The sequence below is a fragment of the Aegilops tauschii genome, chromosome 2 (genome assembly GCF_002575655.3).
Source record: "Aegilops tauschii subsp. strangulata cultivar AL8/78 chromosome 2, Aet v6.0, whole genome shotgun sequence".
Lineage (NCBI taxonomy): Eukaryota > Viridiplantae > Streptophyta > Magnoliopsida > Poales > Poaceae > Aegilops > Aegilops tauschii.
This window is the reverse complement of record NC_053036.3, coordinates 621,509,963-621,527,429: the sequence shown is the minus strand read 5'-3', so window position 1 is coordinate 621,527,429 and position 17,467 is coordinate 621,509,963. Positions and strand designations below refer to the sequence as shown.

The 17,467-nt window shown below is 43.3% G+C and overlaps 1 pseudogene; it reads right to left on the bottom strand.

Annotated features, from left to right (window-relative positions):
- Positions 1-1,079: 1,079 nt before the first annotated feature.
- LOC109753608 (anthocyanin 3'-O-beta-glucosyltransferase-like) lies at positions 1,080-10,340 on the bottom strand (annotated as a pseudogene).
- Positions 10,341-17,467: the final 7,127 nt, after the last annotated feature.

Here is a 17,467-nt window from a genome sequence, read left to right as displayed (position 1 = left end):
GACAAAAGATGTCATGCAAGTTCTTTTCCATAAGCATGTATGACTATATTCGGAATACATGCCTACATTACATTGATGAACTGGAGCTAGTCTGTGTCACCCTATGTTATAACTGTTGCATGAGGAATCGCATCCGACATAATTATCCATCATTGATCCATTGCCTACGAGCTTTTCACATACTGATCTTTGCTTAGTTACTTTTCCGTTGCCATTGTTACGATTGCTACAAAAACTGCTACTGTTACTTTTTCCATCGTTACCGTTACTTCCATACTACTTTGCTACTAAATACTTTGCTGCAGATATTAAGTCTTTCAGGTGTGGTCGAATTGACAACTCAACTGCTAATACTTGAGAATATTCTTTGGCTCCCCTTGTGTCGAATCAATAAATTTGGGTTGAATACTCTACCCTCGAAAACTGTTGTGATCCCCTATACTTGTGGGTTATCACACCTCGTGACTAACTCCTTAGTTGTTTGCTTGCAAGCTTATGATGTGTATTACCGAGAGGGCCCAGAGATACCTCTCCGATACTCGGAGTGACCAATCCTAATCTCGATCTATGCCAACTCAACAAACACCTTCGAAGATACCTGTAGAGCATCTTTATAATCACCCAGTTACGTTTTGACGTTTGATAGCACACAAGGCATTCCTCCGGTATCCGGGAGTTGCAAAATCTCATAGTCAAAGGAATATGTATTTGACATGAAGAAAGCAGCAGCAATAAAACTGAACGATCATAATGCTAAGCTAACGGATGGGTCTTATCCATCACATCATTCTTCTAATGATGTGATCCCGTTATCAAATGACAACTCATGTCCATGGTTAGGAAACCTTAACCATCTTTGATCAACGAGCTAGTCAAGTAGAGACTCACTAGGGACATGGTGTTTGTTTATATATTCACACATGTATTTAGGTTTCCGATCAATACAATTCTAGCATGAATAATAAACCTTTATCATGAATAAGGAAATATAAAATAACAACTTTATTATTGCCTCTAGGGCATATTTCCTTCACTTCTTACTCACATCCTAACGTGCATGGGTCGTAGATTCGGAAGATTTATGTGCTACCGCCGCTGGCGAAACGAGCACAAGCACAGGTGCACAACACACTTGTGTGGATCAGTGTTCCTCTTGCTTCCCTCAAATCGTGGATGAGGCCGTGCAGATCATGGTCTGAGGAGCCTCCTTCCGCCATGGCGGCATGGACCTTCACGGTGAGGCCCATCACCCTACTCCTCGCGGCGTGCCCCGGCCCTTCGGGCTCCATGAACGTCGTTAACGCCCTAGCCACCGCTTTGGCGGGGACCACCTTGCTTTCATCGTACCTCGTGCTCCATACACCCTGCCATAGCCGCTCACCGACGCCCAGGACTTGTGTAAGCAGCCTCTCGGTGATGAACTGATCGAACACGATCAGCCACGTGAGCACCAGCACCCCCACCGCTATGGTTTCCAGGACGGAGTTCCATCTGCAATGCCTAAGGAATGCCCTGATACGTCTCCGGCATATCTATAATTTTTTTATTGTTCCATGCTATTATATTATCCATCTTGGATGTTTTATATGCAGTAATATGCTATTTTATATCATTGTTGGGACTAACCTATTAACCTAATGCCCAGTGCCAGTTGTTGTTTTTTCCTTGTTTTTTCCTTCTACAGAAAATCAATACCAAACGGAGTCCAAACGGAACGAAACTTTTTGAGGATTTTTTTTTGGACCAGAAGACAACCACGAAACTTCGGGAGGAGGCCAGAAGAGCCACGAGTGGGCCACAAGCTCATAGTGTGCACCCTGCAAGCTTGTGGGACTCTCGTAGCCCCCCTAACCCTAATTCCAGCTCTATAAATACCCAAATATTCCCCGTACACCAGGGGCACAACAAAAATACTTTTCCGCCACCGCAAGCTTCTGTTCTCTTGAGAACCCATCTTGGGGCCTTTTCTGGCACTCTGCCGGAGGGGGATTCGATCATGGAGGACCTCTACACCAACCTTGCTGCCCTTTTGATGATGCGTGAGTAGTTTACCACAGACGTAAGGTTCCATAGCTAGTAGCTAGATGGATTCTTCTCTCTCTTTGATCTTCAATACAATGTTCTCCTTGATGTTTGAGAGCTATTCGATGTAATCTTCTTTTGTGGTGTGTTTGTTGAGATCCGATGAATTGTGGGTTTATGATCAGATTATCTATGAATATTATTTGAGTCTTCTCTGAACTCTATGCATGATTAAGATAGCTTTGTTTCTCTCCGATCTATTGATTTTGTTTGGCTAACAAGATTGATCTATCTTGCAATGGTAGAGGTGATTTGTGATGGGTTCAATCTTGCGGTGTCCTCACCCAGTGACAGTAGGGGTAGCGAGGCACCTATTTGCATTGTTGCCATTAAGGATAAAAATATGGGGGTTTTACCATATTGCTTGGATCTATCCCTCTACATCATGTCATCTTGCTTAAGGCGTTACTCCATTCTTGTTAACTTAATACACAAGATGCATGCTGGATAGCGGTCGATGTCTGGAGTAATAGTGGTAGATGCAGGTAGGAGTTGGTCTAGTTGTCACGGACGTGATGCCTATATTGATGATCCTTGCCTTAGATATCGTCATAACTATGCGCTTTTCTATCAATTGCTCAACAGTAATTTGTTTACCCACAATATGCTTTCTTCAAGAGAGAAGCCTCTAGTGAAACCTATGGCCCTGGGTCTATTTTTATCATATTATTTTCTGATCTGTAAAACTAAAAACCCAAAAATACCTTGCTGCAATTTATTTATCTTTACTTTATTTTATACTTTTACTTATCTTTAATACATATCTCTATCAGATCTCACTCTTGCTAGTGACCGTGAAGGGATTGACAACCCCTTTTCGCGTTGTGTGCAAGTGTTTGTTAGTTTGTGTAGGTGCATCTATTGGGGACTTGTGTGTTCCTCCTACTAGATTGATACCTTGGTTCTTAACTGAGGGAAATACTTATCTCTACTATGCTACATCACCCTTTCCTCTTCAAGGGAAAAATCAACACAAGCTCAAGAAGTAGCAGGAAGAATTTCTGGCGCCGTTGCCGGGGAGGTTCTACATCAAGCCTACCAAGTACCTATCATAAACTCTCATCTCTTGCACTTAAATTATTTGCCATTTGCCTCTCATTTTCCTCTCCCCCACTTCTAAAACGTTGTCATAAAAAACACAAAAATATTTGCCTATTTTCCGTTTGCCTTTATGTCTTACTTGGGTTGTTTGCTTGTTTGCTTATTCGCTTGGCATAATTGCATATTTTTTCCAAATCAGAAAGCAAAAAGTTTATCGATCATCATCCACTTGCTAATGTTTTTAAAAGATCCAACTATGATGAACCAATTGCTAGTGAGTTGAGTGCACTAAATTATCTTCATGAAGTTTTACTTGAAATTCGTGAATCTGAAAATTGTGATGAAGTGTTAAAAGAAGAAGTTTATGAAGTGATTCACGATAGCTCCTTGACTGAAAAGCATGATTGCAATGACGTTATTATAAATTCTGTTAATGTCAATTGTGTTAATAATATGCAAAACCCCAAGCTTCGGGATGCTAATTTTGCTATGTCCACTACTTATTGTAATGATCATGATTGGGGTGATTCTTCTTATGATCTTGAAAATTTATTTAAGCCTCATGATGAATATGATATCTATAATAGTGTTTGCAATAATATTAAAAGTGGGTTTGGAAGAGTGTCAACTCTAGGTAATAATGATCCCACTATTTTGGATAATGATCAATCTTATGATTTTTTTTATAAAAGTGGGCTTGGAGAGGTCAAGACTTTATTTGATTATAATCCCACTATTTTGGAAGAGTATCAACTTTGCATGCATGTGGATCATGAAGAGAATATTATATGTGATAGTTATATTGTTGAATTTGATTATGATCCCACATGTAATTATTATGAGAGAGGAAAATATGTTTGTATAAATTTTCATGTTACTAAATTACCTCTCGTTATGTTGAGATTGCTATTGTTTCTTTCTTCTTCCTTGCGTATGCTAGTTTTTGCTTGTCTTGATAATTTGTTTGCTTGTAAAATGCCTATGCATAGTAGGTATGTTAGACATAAGCTTGTTTTTCACATGCTACATGATGCTCTCTTCGTGTTTCAATTGCTATCTTTCATGTGAGCATCATTAAAATTATCAATGCCTAGCTAAAAGGCTTTAAAGAAAAGCGCTTGTTGGGAGACAACCCAATATTTTTGTTTTTCTGTTTTTATGTATTTATGCAATATTACTTCTGTATAATTGTGTTTTACTGTTTTAATTATTGTTTGAGCCAAGTAAGACCTTTGGGATGATCTATGGTGATAGTTGATTTGATTTTGCTGAAAAACAGAAACTTTTGCGTCTAGTAGCAGAATTGTTAAAATTAACTCGAGCGTGATAAAATTCTGAATTTCTTACACAAGATTGATATACAAATTGCCTATGTTGTCATAATTATTCAGAATTTTTGGAGTTACGGAAGTTTGTCTAAGGTCCAGATTACTACAGAATGTTCTGTTTTTGACAGATTCTGTTTCATTGTGTTGTTTGCTTATTTTGATGAATCTATGGGTAATATCGGGAGTATTAACCATGGAGAAGTTATAATACAGTATATATAACACCAATATAAAATTGGAATGAGTTTACAACAGTACCAAAAAGTGGTTATTTGCTTTGTTTCACTAACCGATCTCATGAGTTTTCTGTTGAGTTTTGTGTTGTGAAGTTTTCATGTTTTGAGTGAAGTTTTGACGGAGTACGGAATAAGGAGTGGCAAGAGCCTAAGCTTGGGATGCCCAAGGCACCCCAAGGTAATATTCAAGGACAGCCAAGCATCTAATCTTGGGGATGCCCCGGATGGCATCCCCTCTTTTGTCTTCAATCCATCGGTAAATTACTTGAGGCTATATTTTTATTCACCACATGATATGTGTTTTGCTTGGAGCGTCTTGTATTACAAGAGTCTTAGCCTTTTAGTTTACCACAATCATCCTTGTTGTACACACCTTTTGAGAAGGACACACATCAATCGTGAATTTATTAGAATACTCTATGTGCTTCACTTATATCTTTTAAGCTAGGTAGTTGCTCTAGTGCTTCACATATATCTTTTTAGAGCACGGCGGTGGTTTTATTTTGAAGAAATTGATGAACTCTCATGCTTCACTTATATTATTTTGAGAGTCTTACAAATAGTATGGCAATTTGCTTAGGTTATGAATTTAGTCCTAATATGATGGGAATTCAAGAGGGATATAATCGAAACTTTCATGAAGATCATTGGATATATGAGAAGTTTGATTCCTTGCAATTGTTTTGAGATATGAAGATGGTGATATTAGAGTCATGCTAGTTGGTAACAGTGGGTTGATAAAAATACTTGTGTTAAGGTTTGTGATTCTCGAAGCATGCTCGTATGGTCTTACGCTATGTGATGAAGTTGGAGCATGATTTATTTTTTATTGTCTTCCTTATGAGTGGCGGTCGGGGACGAGCGATGGTTTTTTCCTACCAATCTATCCCCCTAGGAGCATGCGTATTAGTACTTTGTTTCGAGGGCTAATATTTTTTTGCAATAAGTATGTGAGTTCTATATGACTAATGTTGAGTACATGGATTATACACACTCTCACCCTTCCACCTTTGCTAGCCATTCAAGTACCGCGCAACTTTCATCGGTGCATTAAACCACCTTATACCTTTCCTCAAAACAGCCACCATACCTATCTATTATGGAATTTCCGTAGCCATTCCGAGATATATTGCCATGCAACTTCCACCGTTCCATTTTATTATGACACATACCATCATTGTCATATTGCTTTCATATGCGTGAGGCATTCATATAGATTCATATTTTTGTTCTAGTATCGAGTTGTAATTCTTGTGTTGTAAGTAAATAAAAGTGTGATGATCATGATTGTTAGAGCATTGTCCCATGTGAGGAAAGGATGATGGAGGCTATGATTCCCCCACAAGTCGGGATGAGACTCCGGACTTAAAATAAAAAGAGGCTGAAGAGCCCAAAAGAAGAAAAAAAGAAAAAAAAATGGGAGAAAAAGAGAGAAGGGACAATGTTACTATCCTTTTTCCACACTTGTGCTTCGGAATAGCACCATATTCTTCATATAGTCTCCTATGTTGTTACTTTCATATATTACTAGTGGAAGTTTTTCATTATAGAACTTGGCTTGTATATTACAATGATGGGCTTCCTCAAATTTCCCTAGGTCTTCATGAGCAAGCAAGTTGGATGCACAACCACTTAGTTTTGTTTCAAGCTTTCATACACTTATAGCTCTAGTGCATCTGTTGCATGGCAATCCCTACTCACTTGCACCAATGTCAATTGATGGGAATCTCCATAGCCTATTAATGGTGTGAGAATTTCTTTCTCCTTTTTATCTACTATCACCTTCTATTCCACCCATAGTGCTATATCCATGGCTCACGCTCATGTATTGTGTGAAAGTTGAAAAAGTTTTAGAACATAAAAAGTATGAAACAATTGCTTGGCTTGTCGTCGAGGTTGTGCATGATAAATACTTTGTGTAATGAAGATAGAGCATGACAAGACTATATGATTTTGTAGGGATAACTTTCTTTAGCCATGATATTTTGAAAAGCCATGATTGCTTTATTAGTATGCTTGAAGTATTATTGTTTTTATGTCAATATTAAACTTTTGTTTTGAATCTCATGGATCTGAATAATCATACCACAATAAGAAAGATTCCTTGATAAACATGTTAGGTAGCATTGCACATCAAAAATTCTGTTTTTATCATTTACCTACTCGAGGACAAGCATGAATTAAGCTTGGGGATGCTTGATACGTCTCCAACGTATCTATATTTTTTATTGTTCCATGCTATTATATTATCCATATTGGATGTTTTATATGCATTAATATGCTATTTTATATCATTTTATGGGACTAACCTATTAACCTAGTGCCCAGTGCTAGTTGCTGTTTTTTCCTTGTTTTTGTCTTTTACAGAAAATCAATACCAAACGGAGTCCAACCGGAACGAAACTTTTTAAGGATTTTTCTTGGACCAGAAGACAACCACGAAGCTTCGGGAGGAGGCCAGAAGAGCCACGAGTGGGCCACAAGCTCACAGGGCGCGCCCTGCAAGCTTGTGGGCCCCTCGTAGCCCCCCTAACCCTAATTCTAGATCTATAAATACCCTAACATTCCCCGTACACCAGGCGGCACACCAAAAATACTTTTCCACCGCCGCAAGCTTCTGTTCTCGTGAGATCCCATCTTGGGACCTTTTCTGGCACTCTGCCGGAGGGGGATTACATCACGGAGGGCCTCTACACCAATCTTCAATACAATGTTCTCCTTGATGTTCTTGGAGATTTATTCGATGTAATCTTCTTTTGTGGTGTGTTTGTTGAGATCCGATGAATTGTGGGTTTATGACCATATTATCTATGAATATCGTTTGAGTCTTCCCTGAACTTTTTATGCATGATAAGATAGCTGATAATTTCTCCCCGATCTATTGATTTGGTTTGGCCAACTAGATTGATCTATCTTGCAATGGGAGAGGTGCTTTGTGAAACCTATGGCCCTCGGATCTACTTTATCATATTATTTTCAGTTCTATAAATCAAATACCCAAAAATATATTCCTGCAATTTATTTATCTTTATTTTATACTTTTACTTATCTTTAAGGGAAAAATCAACTCAAGCTCAAGAAGTAGCATGCCCCCACCGCAGGGTGCCCTAGTATCGTCGTCTGTGGAGCCCATGACGTGATGAGCAGCCCCTGTCCCTGACGCGCTCCTCCCACCCCTCTGGCAGAGTCCAGCTCTCCGACCTCACCACCCGCAAGAACATTTTCCCGGAGGACTCCAGACCGAGAGCATGCTGCTGCAGCTGAGCATCCCAGACGTGGGCTAAGCTGCCGGAGCACACATACGCCACGTGTTGGCGCAGCCGGAGGAGGAAGAAGACTCTCACACACCAAAGATAGAAGAACACAAGTCTAGAGGTTGAAGAAGATACGCACAGAGACTCTTGGCACACACAACTTTGCCTTTTCTCTATTTCTTCTCACACCTGACACAATGCAAATACATGGGCTTAAGTAGCCAGTGTTACACAGCCAACACGCAGCCACTCACCCACTAACTCCACGCACACAGACGCACGTACAAACCCCACAACTACTTCCGACTCTTACTCAACCGGCTAGCTTCACTTTGAGTAGCAACCAAGTCTGCAGAACGTTGGATATGCACGCACAGGACCAAGCCACAACTGATTGCTCCCGATTCTTTCTCCTCGTCGATCTGCCACGCGACTCAGCCGCTCCGGCTCCGCAGCGAACGCAGCTAGCTAGCTAACACATCCATGCAGATAGACTACTTGCTAATGCAACGGCACATACACACATTTGTGCCACACACACGACGCCATGTGACGCTCACAACTTGACATGACTAACCTGTCGTGCTCAAGTGCATCTTCCCTAATCTATATGCATTTATTTTCTAATTGTCTAACCCAGTACTAGCTTGCATGTACACATGATCTCATCTTCAGGCGACTACATGGCCGCAGCTAAGTTGGTTGGACATGACTACGTGCATGAACGAACTAATGCGATGAAATAAACATGATGAATACCTAGACAACAAGGTAAACTCTATCGCCACAGACCGGTTCGGCTTTGAGTCGAGCCAGTCCATGTACCGTGAGTCGCCTGGATTGGCCTTGGGTGATGACCGGAGCGACAGGGGCCCGAGCATGTACGCGCGCTTCGCGTAGCCTTTGCCAACATACATGCCATAGTAGTGCTCCTCCGGATCTAGCGATGTGTTGATGGCCCGCCCGAAGCACTCGGCTTGCGCCGCGTAGAGCCGGCTGATGGCGGCATGGGCGACCTTGTCTTGGCTCCTCAGGTACTCTGGCAGCTCGGCCCTGGGTATCTGTATCTCTGGGGCAGGGAACCGAGGGACGATGGTCACCGCCTCCTCGGAGTCGCCATCCGCGAGGTGGTGCATGGCGAGCATCGAGAAGGCACCGATGACATTGAAGGTGACGTAGGGCACGCCGAGCTCGTCTGCGATGCCGGCACTCCACATGAAGTGCACATCTGTGATGATCGCGTTGGGAGACTCCGCCCTGACGAGCGCCTCCTGCGCGGGGCGCATCAGGTCCTCGCTGACGGTCGCGGTGTCGATGCGCCACGCGTCCCCCTGTGCGGCCTTGCCCAGGTTCTCGACGCCTATCGGGAGGCCCTCCACGGCCGGGAATGGATACGTCACCACCTTCACCTCGTCCTCGCATCGCCCCTGCCCCTGGACTACCGACTCGATGATGGAGACGTTGGCCAGCATGACCGCAACGGTGGCCTCGACGGCCTGCGCCGCCAGGCTGATGGCCAGGTCGGTGAAGGGCCCGATGTGGCTGGATGCGAAGAAGGGGATGAGCAGGACACGCAACTTCTTGTTGCTAGTCGTGGAGGGCAAGAAGGGGACTCGCAGCTTCTCGGTGGTGATGGGGTCACCTCTCCATGGGTACATAAGGAACGTGTGGCATTCATCGAGCCACCGTGACTATGCCGAGCGAGCTAGCTGTATTATTGAGGTCACACATTCGTTGAGTGAAAAGGGACCGTGAACGATCGTTTCATTTTGTGGACCTGGACGTGGAAAAGGACAAGGTTTTTCTTTTTCTTTTGAGGAGGAGTCAATTACACCGGTGGTGCTTGAACTTGGCGTACTCGATCACTTTGATGCTAGAACTTATGACATACATTAAACTGGTGTTATAACTTGGTTTGGGCGTGCAAATACAGTCCTAATCACGTTTGGATACGAAATCAACGCTGACTTGACGGGCCAACAGTGGCGTGGGACGCACTGTCAGCTACTTGAAGCATGTGGCCTGTCTTTTTAAAAAAAACTCAAAAAAATTATTTCTCACAAAAAGACCTTGGAGTTACGCACTCACAGCCACTGCACCATTTACTCTCGCATGTTCGACAAGAATAACAGATATTAATGTACCGTAAGGATATTCGCAAATGATAAAATGCAGTATAGTGATGATGCATGTGGGGCTTAAATTGGGTGCAGCTATGCGGCCCATTTTGCACGCGCTAGTTCCTTTTGAAATATTTGTAAAACGTAAGTAATAAAAATAAAGTTCAAAATATTTGTGTGTTATAAATATTATACATACAAACGATCATTAGTACTACATAAAAACATTTAAATATACACACATGTATTATATAATTGTTTTTAGTAAATGTGGGCACTTAAAATGCTTAATGAATATAAAAAAAGAATACACTTGCAGCTTATATTTAAATTATTCAAATTGGTGAATATAAAGATTTACTAAATATTTACGAATATTCACTTGTGAATTATATTAAAAAAAAGTACAACGACTGAATATTCATATGAACACTTTAAATCTTCAATTATGAGTATTTTTAATTGTACAAACAACAAATTATACAAATGCGTTTATAATATTGAAATATTTGTATAATTAAAATAATATTTATGAATTGTAATGTTTAAATATATTTGTATTTTTTAATTATACAAACATTTTAATAATTCACAAGTATTATTTTACATATATATGTATATTTTTAAAATAGTACATGAACAGTTTAGAAAAGTAATTTATCTCATTTATACCTCACAAATATTTAAAGGTTATTTTTATTACTAAGATTAGAACTTACATTACCTACAAATTTCTAAATAAAACTAACCGGAGCAAATGGGGCGTACTGACGGCAGCCCATTTCCTCTATTCGACTATTCTAAATAAAAAAAGCGCCTCTATTCGACTACATCAACACAGATATACACTTCAACATGTCAAGACGTGAATGGTGTAGGTGTCAAGACAAACCTTGACCGAATCAACGGTCGTGGACCCACTGGCCATAGAGTCAGAACAAAAATGAAATGCCATCTTTCCGATGTCAACATGGCCTTTTTGTGAGGAAAAAAATGAGGGAGTTCTCGAAAAAAACTGGCCACACACCCTCTTTTGCCATTGGGTCGCTGATGGCGGGACCCATGCCATGTTGGCGCATCTAATCAGCGGCTTGGATGTACACAACCGAGATTTGTACTGTATTTGCACGCCAGAGCAAAGTTATTACACCAGTTCGATATATGCCGCGACTTCTAACATCAAAGTGACCGTTCGCGTCAAGCATCATCGGTGTCATTGACTCGTATATAAAGCCTGCAACCTTGAGACTCATATTCATCCACGGTTTGGATTCCGACTCCAATTCAAGTTCCGTTGTCCCCCCTCCTCATCTATATTCTTCATTGGATCCATGGTAGAGCGAGAGACGGATAGACCGGCCGGGTGTAGTCAGACATGTTTCGTCCGGCATTGGGCGCCGTGGGGAGGATCCTGCTATGCAGCCAGGCCACGGTTGCTGGGTCGCTGTTGAGGCCGGCCGGAGCTAGCAGGCTGAGACACCTACAGGTACGTACGCCTCTGGCTTAATATATGAGAATGGATTTTTAGGACCCGGGTGTCTAGGCACCTCTTGCACAGTATAGTTAAGCATGTCGGTCTGCAGAACTTTTGCACTGCAATCAATCTAAATTAATCCATCATGGGACCCTAGGCGCACCTTTTACAGAGCTCCCACGTGAGCCTGTTGCCGGCACATCTCTCTCCTCTCCTCTGTTCATACTCTCACATTGTTTTAACCTTAAAAAGTTTCTCTCACATAGTCGCATCACATGCATGCAGAGTGTCCTCACAAGTTTTTTTGACATAAAAACATCTGTCTCACTTCTCAGTTCTCACACATAGGTTCTCTATTTTTTTTGTCTGTCTCAACTTCTCAACTCACACTCAAAAGACAAAGCGGTGCTACTCCAGTAAAAAAAGCAGTTTACTGCGCTCAGTGTTCCCCTCACGGGTTGGCTACAACATGGGTCAAACAAGAAAAAAGGAATCGGTCCCACACGGCTGCATGGATCACTGTTCGCATACTCTGCAAAGTGCATGGGAGTAGCAGGCACTGGTTCGAATCTCTCCTGACACTGCGAAAGGCCTGCTGCTCGCTAGGCCACGGCACAAATCTTAAAACCAGTGAACGGACAGATAAGGGGGTGCCTGGACTCCCGGATGCTATCGCACCTTTCCGTTAATATATACACACACTCTCAATTCAATCTCCCTCTCCTCCAGCGTGGACGTGTGTGCTTGATGAAATTGGATATTTTCTGGTGATCAAATTGCAGTCTCAGCATAGCAATGTTGGGGATGCTCCAGCTACTTCTGGCCACCGCTTTGGCTTTCTTCGCAGGTCTATGAAACTAGCTGCATGGTCCGGATATGTTGGTTTTGGAGTTTGGACCTGTATGAAGGTGGCAGACAGGATTGAACATGAATTCGTCTCTTCGGTTGTACCGTCAGAGATTGACTGGGTTAAAGCTGGTGTCGTCTCTCCGGTTGTGAGGAAACAAAACGGTTGCGGTGAGTGACTTGAGCTTAATTATTATTCTCCGCTTGGAGCGAGTCGTGTGTTTTGCTATGTTTGTAGGAGTATATCGTAGTTTATTTCCTGATGTGTGATGGATAATTCTAGACGGCAGCTAATGTCGAAAGCGTATTTTTACATATTAGCACATGCATGGTTCCCTTACACCTCCTAATCGTGCATTTGTTACAGGCAGCTGTTGGGCGATGGTTGCTGCAGCCTCGGTCGAAGCCGTACATTACATGAAGACCTTGCAGTCGATCTCGTAGTCGGTTCAAGAGCTCATCGACTGTGACACAAAGAGTCATGGCTGTCAGGGTGGCCACGAAGAAAATGCCTTCAGATATATACGCGTAAATGGACTCTCGAGCGAATCCTGTTGGAAATATGCCCTAAAGGCAATAATAAATGGTTATTATTATATTTCTTTGTTCATGATAATTGTCTATTGTTCATGCTATAATTGTGTTATCCGGAAATCGTAATACATGTGTGAATACATAGACCACAGCGTGTCCCTAGTAAGCCTCTAGTTGACTAGCTTGTTGATCAACAGATAGTCATGGTTTCCTGACTATGGACATTGGATGTCATTGATAACAGGATCACATCATTAGGAAAATGATGTGATGGACAAGACCCAATCCTAAGCATAGCTCAAAGATCATGTAGTTCGTTTGCTAGAGCTTTTCCAATGTCAAGTATCTTTTCCTTAGACCATGAGATCGTGCAACTCCCGGATGCCGTAGGAGTGCTTTGGGTGTACCAAACGTCACAACGTAACTGGGTGACTATAAAGGTACACTACGGGTATCTCCGAAAGTGTCTGTTGGGTTGGCACGGATCGAGACTGGGATTTGTCTCTCCGTGTGACGGAGAGGTCTCTCTGGGCCCACTCGGTAGTGCATCATCATAATGAGCTCAATGTGACTAAGGAGTTAGTCACGGGATCATGCATTACGGTACGAGTAAAGAGACTTGCCGGTAACGAGATTGAACAAGGTATTGGGATACCGACGATCGAATCTCGGGCAAGTAACATACCGATTGACAAAGGGAATTGCGTACGGGATTTATTGAATCCTCGACATCGTGGTTCATCCGATGAGATCATCGTGGAACATGTGGGAGCCAACATGGGTATCCAGATCCTGCTGTTGGTTATTGACCGGAGAGGCGTCTCGGTTATGTCTGCATGTCTCCCGAACCCGTAGGGTCTACACACTTAAGGTTCGGTGACGCTAGGGTTGTAGAGATATGAGTATGCGGAAACCCGAAAGTTGTTCGGAGTCCCGGATGAGATCCCGGACGTCACGAGGAGTTCGGGAATGGTCCGGAGGTGAAGAATTATATATGGGAAGTCCAGTTTCGGCCACCGGGAAAGTTTCGGGGGTTATCGGTATTGTACCGGGACCACCAGAAGGGTCCCGGGGGTCCATCGGGTGGGGCCACCTATCCCGGAGGGCCCCATGGGCTGAAGTGGGAAGGGAACCAGCCCTTAGTGGGCTGGACCCCCCCCCCCTTGGGCCTCCCCCTGCGCCTAGGGTTGGAAACCCTAGGGGTGGGGGGCGCCCCACTTGGCTTGGGGGGGAAGCCACCCCCCTTCCCCCTTGGCCGCCGCCCCCCCCCCCCCCCATGTAGATGGGTTCCAGGCCGGCGCCCCCCTCCCAGGGGGCCTATATATAGTGGGGGGAGGGAGGGCAGCAATACCACAGCCCCTGGCGCCTCCCTCTCCCCCTGCAACACCTCTCCCTCTCGCAGAAGCTTGGCGAAGCCCTGCTGAGATCCCGCTACATCCACCACCACGCCGTCGTGCTGCTGGATCTCCATCAACCTCTCCTTACCCCTTGCTGGATCAAGAAGGAGGAGACGTCGCTGCTCCGTACGTGTGTTGAACGCGGAGGTGCCGTCCGTTCGGACTCGGTCATCGGTGATTTGGATCACGGCGAGTACGACTCCATCAACCCCGTTCATTAGAACGCTTCCGCTCGCGATCTACAAGGGTATGTAGATGCACTCATTTCCCCTCGTTGCTAGTATACTCCATAGATGGATCTTGGTGATGCGTAGGAATTTTTTTTAAATTCTGCTACGATCCCCAACAGTGGTATCAGAGCCAGGTTTATGCGTAGTTACTATGCACGAGTAGAACACAAAGCAGTTGTGGGCGTAGATGTTGTCAATTTTTCTTGCCACTACTAGTCTTATCTTGTTTCGGCGGTATTGTGGGATGAAGCGGCCCGGACCGACCTTACACGTACGCTTACGTGAGACAGGTTCCACCGACTGACATGCACTAGTTGCATAAGGTGGCTAGCGGGTGTCTGTCTCTCCCACTTTAGTCGGAACGGATTCGATGAAAAGGGTCCTTATGAAGGGTAAATAGAAATTGGCACATCACGTTGTGGTTTTACGTAGGTAAGAAACGTTCTTGCTAGAAACCTATACAAGCCACGTAAAAACTTGCAACAACAATTAGAGGACGTCTAACTTGTTTTTGCAGCAAGTGCTATGTGATGTGATATGGCCAGAAGATCTGATGAATGATATATGTGATGTATGAGATTGATCATATTCTTGTAATAGGAATCACGACTTGCATGTCGATGAGTATGACAACCGGCAGGAGCCATAGGAGTTGTCTTTATTATTTTGTATGACCTGCGTGTCATTGAATAACGCCATGTAAATTACTTTACTTTATTGCTAAACGCGTTAGCCATAGAAGTAGAAGTAATCGTTGGCGTGACAACTTCATGAAGACACAATGATGGAGATCATGATGATGGAGATCATGGTGTCATGCCGGTGACGAAGATGATCATGGTGCCCCGAAGATGGAGATCAAAGAAGCAAAATGATATTGGCCATATCATGTCACTATTTGATTGCATGTGATGTTTATCATGTTTTGCATCTTATTTTCTTAGAACGACGGTAGTAAGTAAGATGATCCCTTATAATAATTTCAAGAAAGTGTTCCCCCTAACTGTGCACCGTTGCGAAGGTTCGTTGTTTCAAAGCACCACGTGATGATCGGGTGTGATAGATTTTAACGTTCGCATACAACGGGTGTTGACGAGCCTAGCATGTACAAACATGGCATCGGAACACACGCAATACACTTAGGTTGACTTGACGAGCCTAGCATGTACAGACATGGCCTCGGAACACGGAGGACCGAAAGGTCGAGCATGAGTCGTATAGAAGATACGATCAACATGGAGATGTTCACCGATCTTGACTAGTCCGTCTCACGTGATGATCGGACACGACCTAGTTAACTCGGATCATGTTTCACTTGGATGACTAGAGGGATGTCTATCTGAGTGGGAGTTCATTGAATAATTTGATTATATGAACTTAATTATCATGAACTTAGTCTAAAATCTTTACAATATGTCTTGTAGATCAAATGGCCCACGTTGTCCTCAACTTCAACGCGTTCCTAGAGAAAACCAAGCTGAAAGATGATGGCAGTAACTATACGGACTGGGTCCGGAACCTGAGGATCATCCTCATAGCTGCCAAGAAAGATTATGTCCTAGAAGCACCGCTAGGTGAAGCACCAATCCCAGAAAACCAAGACGTTATGAACGCTTGGCAATCACGTGCTGATGATTACTCCCTCGTTCAGTGTGGCATGCTTTACAGCTTAGAACCGGGGCTCCAAAAGCGTTTTGAGAAACATGGAGCATATGAGATGTTCGAAGAGTTGAAAATGGTTTTCCAAGCTCATGACCGGGTCGAGAGATATGAAGTCTCCGACAAGTTCTTCAGCTGTAAAATGGAGGAAAATAGTTCTGTTAGTGAGCACATACTCAGAATGTCTGGGTTACACAACCGCTTGTCTCAGCTGGGAGTTAATCTCCCGGATGACGCGGTCATTGACAGAATCCTTCAGTCGCTTCCACCGAGCTACAAGAGCTTTGTGATGAACTTCAATATGCAAGGGATGGAAAAGACCATTCCTCAGGTATATTCAATGCTGAAATCAGCAGAGGTGGAGATCAGAAAGGAACATCAAGTGTTGATGGTGAATAAAACCACTAAGTTCAAGAAGGGCAAGGGTAAGAAGAACTTCAAGAAGGACGGCAAGGGAGTTGCCGCGCCCGGTAAGCCAGTTACCGGGAAGAAGTCAAAGAATGGACCCAAGCCTGAGACTGGGTGCTTTTATTGCAAGGGAAGTGGTCACTGGAAGCGGAACTGCCCCAAATACTTAGCGGACAAGAAGGCCGGCAACACCAAAGGTATATGTGATATACATGTAATTGATGTGTATCTTACCAGTACTCGTAGTAGCTCCTGGGTATTTGATACCGGTGCGGTTGCTCATATCTGTAACTCAAAACAGGAGCTGCGGAATAAGCGGAGACTGGCGAAGGACGAGGTGACGATGCGCGTCGGGAATGGTTCCAAGGTCGATGTGATCGCCGTCGGCACGCTGCCTCTGCATTTACCTACGGGATTAGTTTTAAACCTTAATAATTGTTATTTAGTGCCAGCTTTGAGCATGAACATTGTATCTGGATCTCGTTTAATTCGAGATGGCTACTCATTTAAATCCGAGAATAATGGTTGTTCTATTGAGAGATATGTTTTATGGTCATGCCCCGCTGGTCAATGGTTTATTCTTGATGAATCTCGAACGTGATGTTACACATATTCATAGTGTGAATACCAAAAGATGTAAAATTGATAACGATAGTCCCACATACTTGTGGCACTGCCGCCTTGGTCACATTGGTGTCAAGCGCATGAAGAAGCTCCATGCAGATGGACTTTTGGAGTCTCTTGATTACGAATCATTTGACACGTGCGAACCATGCCTCATGGGTAAGATGACCAAGACTCCGTTCTCCGGAACAATGGAGCGAGCAACCAACTTATTGGAAATCATACATACCGATG